A 7,270-nucleotide genomic window follows, 5' to 3' on the forward strand; every position below is an offset into this window, starting at 1 on the left:
TCATAAGACTTGCCACCGCATTCCACGTTCTTTGCATAACTTTCACAGCTAGCTTGACCCCAGCATCTTATATCATCTAGCTTAGGTTTATTGTATTTTTATTTTATTATCGTACATTTACTGCTTTACTCTAATTTATTGTAATTTATATACATGTACAAACCAAACTTTTAAAGATTGAAAACCTGGTCGCATATATCATGAACATACCACAATAACCTAAATCAGTCCCCGTGTTCGACCTCGGATCACACCGAGAAACCTGCAGTGGAATTACACTTGGTTCCATCGTAAGGAAACTTATGACAACGCATGGCATACTACGTGAACATCCATAATTAATGCATATCTAGCGGTAGTATTGCATCATTTCGAGCATAGAACATCATCAATCATACATCTCAGTGTTAGCATATATAAAACGGTCGACAAGTTTATGGTGCCGTTGTCGGGGAATTGGTTACGGTTTATTGTTTGAGTGTGTTTTTGGTATTTTGCAAGACAGGTCTCATTGTACTGGTTGATCAACGTGGAGAGCAGCTTGACGGTTTATGAGTCCTGGTGCTGAATCGGAATTCGTAGCTGACCCTGAGATCGAGCGAACTTTCCGCGTAAGGGGTATGTCAGAACCGAATTAGGCGAAAGAAGGCAGCCAGCATGGCAGACAATAACGATAATGTGGTACCGGCTGTGAACGAAGGGGCTGTTCGACCGGCTCAGGATTCTGTCTTCCTGGCGGCTGATCCCAACATCCCGATGCATAATTATGCGGCACCCAATTTGTATGATTTTTTGCCTGGAATCTCGAGGCTGACTGTGGAGAAGAACACGTATTTTGAGATTAAGCCAGTCATGTTGCAGATGATTCAAAATGTCGGGCAGTTCGGGGGTCTACAAGGTGAAGACCCACATGCCCATCTGACCAACTTTGTCGAGATGTGCGGCAATTTTTCCTTACTTGGCGTGACCCCAGAAAATATAAGATTGTATCTGTTCCCTTACACGTTGAGGGACGAGGTTAAGAGGTGGGCTTACTCACTGGAGCCAAATGAGATCACTTCATGGGAGCAATTGGTGGAACGGTTCATGAAGATGTTCTTCCCACCTGCCGTCAATGCAAGGTGACGAAAGGATGTGCTAAACTTTGAATAGAAGGAGAATGAGACCCTGAGCACCACCTGGGTGCGATTCAGGAGAATGGTGAAAAACTGGCCGCATATCGGTATTCCCGATTGCGTCTTAATGGAAACATTTTACAATGGCCTGAACAGAGCAATGCAGGCTGTTGTTGATGCCTTCGCGGCAGGAGGTTTTATGGATAAGACATACATGGAGGCCAAAGTCATCCTCGACCACATCTCACAGAATATGGATGACTAGATCGACGATGGTTATGGAGGCCGAGGTGCCGATAGAAGGAAAACTGAAACAGCCATTGTCCCTGCAGAGTTGGCCGCACAGATGGTCACGGTGACCTCGATCCTCCAATCAATGGAAATTAACCAAGGAGCCATTGCCCCACAATCAGCACAACCCACGACATCAGCTCAAGTGGCCGCAATCAGTTGCGTCAATTGTGGAGGGGCTCACGGAGCTGACGTGTGTCCATTGAACCTTCAGCAAATGTGTGCTATCCAAAACAACCCCTTCAGCAACACCTATAATCCGGGCTGGAGGAGCCATCCTAACTTTAGTTGGGGAGGCAATCCCAACCTAGGGGGACCAGTGAACCATCAAGGGGGCAGTAGAGGAAATCCACCTTTTCACCACAATCAAGGGCAATCAAGACCGCATAACTAGCAACCATCATCGTCTAACACCTCGGGAGGCTCGTTAGAAGACGCTGCTGAAGCAGTATATGGATAAAAATGATGTAGTAATGAAAGAACAAGTGTCTTCTATAAGAAATCTGGAGATCCAAGTGGGCCAGCTGGCCTCTGAGCTAAGAAGTTGAACACCGGGAACATTGCCCAGCAATTTAGAAGCCCCAGGATCTACAAGGAAGGAGCAATGCCCTTAAGACCATAAGCAGGCAAGCCTGACCGCCTGCGGAGATGTGGATTACGATCACCCAAGACAACGCAAGTTTCGGTCCATATCTCAATACTATGTTTAATGCTTTATTGAATCTCTGTCTCTTTAAATTCTGAATTCTGTCTTCAATTCTTCATTTAATTCATTTTTGACTTTATGAATTTATTTCCTCATTCATTTCTCTACATTTAATTCTGTCTCGTCTTTAATTCTTTGACTTTTTTGTAATCAATGCGTTGTGCTTTAAATGGTAAATGATCGAGTAATAAAAGAAAATCTATTGCCACAAGCTACAACACTTGCATTGATGAAAAAGATATAATAAAAATAATAACAAAAACATCTAACAACAAATATGCAAGGTGGCAATGGACACATATCAAACCAGTCAGGAATGCTTTGCATTCACCTAACTCAACTGTACTGAGTTGAGGGGTATGTTGTGCTTGCATGTCATTTGCCCGTTCTTAGCCAAATGCACTATTTTGAGGTATCCTCTAGAAATGCATTGGTTAAGGGGTGTGTTGTGGGGATATATGTGTTGTTACCCATCCATTGCAAAGATACAGTTGCGTTGGTGAGCACAATGCGTTATTCTTTTTCATGTGTCCATTCAAATAAAATATTAAAGAAAAATTCGTTTGGCAATTTAGGAAGAAGTCCAATCGATTCGTATCCCTAAGCAATTATGACTTGGCAGACGAAAGGAAACTTTTTCTGAAATTCCATAAATGAGGGAGGTGGAAAGACGCGCCTGTGAGCTGCTCGAGGACAGTCGCCGCAAATATTACGTTGGGCCTCACCACGGCCCAACCTATAAATACGACCTCCTCCTTCATTGGAAACCCTTTACCTTACTTTGGAAAACCAGAAACCCTAAGCGTCTTACATCCCAAACCTTTCTTTCTCCCAAGAAGCTCGAGTTTTTACCAGACCTTTCCAAGCTCGTATCCATGGCTGACCAAACCCCAAACCAATCCGCTTCAGCTTCTACCCCTGATCAAGTAGCCATGTGAAAGGCAGCATCCCTGGCTGCCAGTCGCAGGCTTGCCACCTAAGCCCACACCATCCCCAGACTCGCCGGAAGATCTCGGAGAAATCCCTTGACCGTTAGGCCTCCTGTTTTCAAGAGAGGATGAAGCACCGAGAGCATGCCTACACCAACACCTGTCGTCTCCACTGGAAGTGAAAGGAAGAGACGCGATGATATGGAGGTGTTTGGCGACATCCTAAGTACCTTAGAGCAATGAGATGGACTGCCTGAGGCAAAGGTTGTAAACCAACCACTGCCTACGGAGGAGGAGGCGGCGGTAGTGGCAGATGAAGCAGTGTAGGATGGAGTAGTGGTGGTGGAAGAAGTGGTGGTTGAAGAAGAAGAAACGGAGAATGATGTTCTGGTCCCTGGGACTCAGGAGGCAACTGTCATCGCAGAAATTTATGACAAACCTCCAAGAAAAAAAGAAAAGGAAATTGCCATCAAATAAAGAGAAAAAGAAGAGATCGCAATCGAGAAGGTCAAGGAAGCAGAGGCTGCATTAGTGACCCCTGACATTGTGATGGAGGAGGTTGCAAGGGATGCGCAGCTAGAAGAGGCTGAGAAGAAAGATAAGAAGAAGAAGAAGGGAAAGAAGGCTGGAGAGGCAGAGTCTTCACATCATTACAAGGTAAGAAAGAACAAAGAGCAAAAGGATGATGATGAAGATGAAGAGGCCAAGAAGGAGAAAGAGGAGAGAAGATTGTGCCGACGTGAGAAGAGGCGCCTGAGAGAAGAAGAAGAAGCAAGGCAGAGGACTGCGAGCCCTGAGAAAGATCGAGAACCAACCTCCGTAAGGGAGGATGGGGGGAAATGACGTAGTTGATGGAACCGGCGCAACCTGAAGCAACGCAATTGGTTGCGACGGATGAAGGAGAAGAAACAGAGGGAACCCCCCTAATGCGGCATCGCAGGGAGAATGCGCCGTAAGGGTCCAACATTGACCCTCAAAGGTTAATTTTGGCATTGAAAGAGGAAGAGAGAAAAAGAAAAGAAGAAGAGAAGAAGAAAGAAAATATGGAGAGGGGCAAGCTCATCATCGCAGATGGGAGCAGAAGAAGAAGATTGGAGTTTGAGGAGATGCGAAGCAACAATGAGCTTGCCCGACTTGAAGGGATCCGAAAGCGCGAAGAGGAACAGTGCTTATTGTTGGCCTCTCCACACAAATATATTAGTAGATTGTGGTTTATCTTAAAATTAAAATTTTTTTAAAAAAAAGAAGAAATAAAAATTTGACCAATGGTCAAATAAAAAAAATTACCTTTGGTGCTCTCTCCACACAAATATATTATTTTTTTAATTTTATTTTTATTATTATTTTTTTTTTACTTTTTCATTTTTAATCTCCACATTTCATTTTACTTTTTGAACAATCCAATGGTCGAAATTGAAATCTAATTTTTACTCCCATTTCCCTCTCTTTTTAAACTTCATCTTCTCCAAAATTGTTTCAACATTTCACTGAAGGGATTGGAATTCCTATGGTGAAAGCATACGAACACCTTCGTGTCTTAGAATTTATTTGGAACTCTTTAAATCAGAGAATAACAGAAATAGAGGATAATCATCTTGAACCTAAGCATGTTTTTCTATAGAAATTAAAGAGAGAAAAGGAGAAAGGGAACTAAAAGGGAGCTGAAAAGGAGAAACTAAAAGGAAGAGCTAACTCTTGAAGAATCTTTCTTCACGAATTCCTCTATGGTGGTCACAATCTTTTCTCCTCTGTTTGAATACCTCAAGCACGAATGCAGCAACACCATGCTTCTTGGACACCACCACAAGAAGTCTTCCTTGCTATTCTCAAGGAGAGAACCAAAGGTAGAGTGTGTGGGCTTGCCTATGATTTTTTAGTAAGAGCGGAAGGGACAGATCTTAAGCGATGTTATAGAGGGAGAGATCAATATGCTGAGACTTTCTTTAGCAAAAAAAATCACATACTATCATAAAAAAAAATCCATTATGTTGGTTATATGTATGTGAGAGAGAGAGGCAGGGGGAGTTATTTTTTAATTTAATTTACATTAAAACTTAATTTTGATGTAATTAAATTAAAGAACTTTATATTAACATAAAAAATTATATTATATCATATATAATATAAATGCCATATGTTTTAATCATATTCAAACTATACTCTCTCACATAATTTATAGTTTTAATATGAATCAAATTCACATTAATTTTAACCTATAGCTTTTATATGAATCTCATGCATATAATTAATATCTAGATCATATTCAAATAATAACATCTCTCATCAAGCTATATAGTTTTAATATAAATCATATTAATATTAATTTCAACATATAGTTTTAAATGAATCTCATTCATATAATAAATACTTGAATCATTTTCAAATATTTATTAATTCCCTTTAATTAATTTAAACAATTCAAATTAATCCAAAATTAATTGATTCTTATTAATCCTTATCGAACTAACAAACAAAACTTATGGACCTACAAATTAGAAGCTCCAATAATAGCAGAGTAATTAACTAAACTCTTTAATTAAATTAATATCCATCGTTAATTATCGGTCACTTCACTAAATACTGACAGCTACACTCTTCACATTGTAGATATATTTCTATGTCCATTGGATATAACCAATCAACAACATGTTGACCCTTCACAAATTGCTCATAGTTGAGTCAAAATTACCATTTTACCCCTGTAGTTACATCTAACTTCTTAAATACCACTAATCCCTCTAATGAACAATTAGTCAAAGTCCCACTATACTAGACCCCTCATTGTTCAAGACCCGGAATCAACCATTGGAGCAATTCATCTACTTGCCCTAACAATGGGAATGAGTGAATTCTATCTTGTATAGTTGAGTTTCTAGTTCCTCACTTAGATTAATCCTTAAAATGGTAGGCATATTGAGTCGGAAAATCTGAAAACTCTCACCTATGCAGATCAAAGGACTGCCCTCATAGGCAGAAGTTTACAACTCACTCAGGTTTTAAGGTCAAACCACCTATGTATTGGGATTGGTATCCTAATTCTCTCGGAGTCTCGTTTGTAATTATACCCATTGTTTTATGAATAAAATAACTGTTATTTCATTCTGGCATTTACTCATATCTAATAAACAAAGCTCCATGGTTATCTCATGTAAACTTAAACATGTATATGTGATATACAAATGGATCATGACTTAAGTGATAACCTAAATATGTCGTAGTATAAGGATTAAGGTGGGATACTTGATCCTGATAACACTACGGATACGGCCCTCTTTGTAGAGGTTTGCAAGTGTTGTAAACTACTACGGATGGAAGATCCTGACCATTCACATGGAGACTGCAAAGGGGGTGTCCTATACAAAGAGTTTGTATAAGACCGGACCACAAGATGACTAGACTCTGTATATAACGCCGTTGATACTGGAGACTTACATCTCACCTAAACGACCATAGGTGACACGCTTCAATTCTTAGTGTTTTGGGAACTCCTGTCTTTGAAGGCGGTCCTTTGATTAGTATGAGTGAGAGTAGCAAGATTGCCAACTCAACATGCCTACCTTTTTGGGGACTTGTCTGATCTGGGAGCTGGAAACTCACTTACACAAGATGGAATTCACTCCTTCCCCAAAGCAAGGGTAAGTAGAGAGATTGCTCACTTAAGGGTTGATTCTGGGGCTTGAACATAGTGGCTACAACTTCTCTTTAGAAGAGAGGACTCGGTCATAGTAGAACTATGACTTATATTCATTAGAGGATTCAGTGTTACTTAAGGAGTTAGATGTAACTACAGGGGCATAACGGTTATTGGTCGAGTTGTATTTATGAGCAATTTGTGAAGGGTTGTTGCATTGTTGATTGGTTAAGATGGACATATAATATATCTGTGGTAAGGAAAGTTCAGTTGTCGGTCTTTAGTGAAGTGCCTAGCAGTTAACATATGGTGGATCCCGTGACTAAAGAGTTTAGTCAGTTATTCACGTACCATTGGAGTTTCGAGCTTGATAACTTGTAGAAATACAAGTTATTGTCACTCAAAAGTTGGAACAATTAGGGTCTTTAATGATAAAATCTCATCGTTCTTATAAAAAACGCATGGAATTACTCAAACATTATCAAACTCATGTAAAAGAGTGTTTATTACTGAAATACTACAGCATTAATGCATAATATTGCAAGATTTCAACAAAGATTCCAAGTCTCACAGGAAACATCAACACATAGGCATGCGT

Source organism: Benincasa hispida, chromosome 1 (assembly GCF_027475165.1).
Source record: "Benincasa hispida cultivar pf3 chromosome 1, pf3_genome.v1.1, whole genome shotgun sequence".
In the NCBI taxonomy this organism is placed as follows: domain Eukaryota; kingdom Viridiplantae; phylum Streptophyta; class Magnoliopsida; order Cucurbitales; family Cucurbitaceae; genus Benincasa; species Benincasa hispida.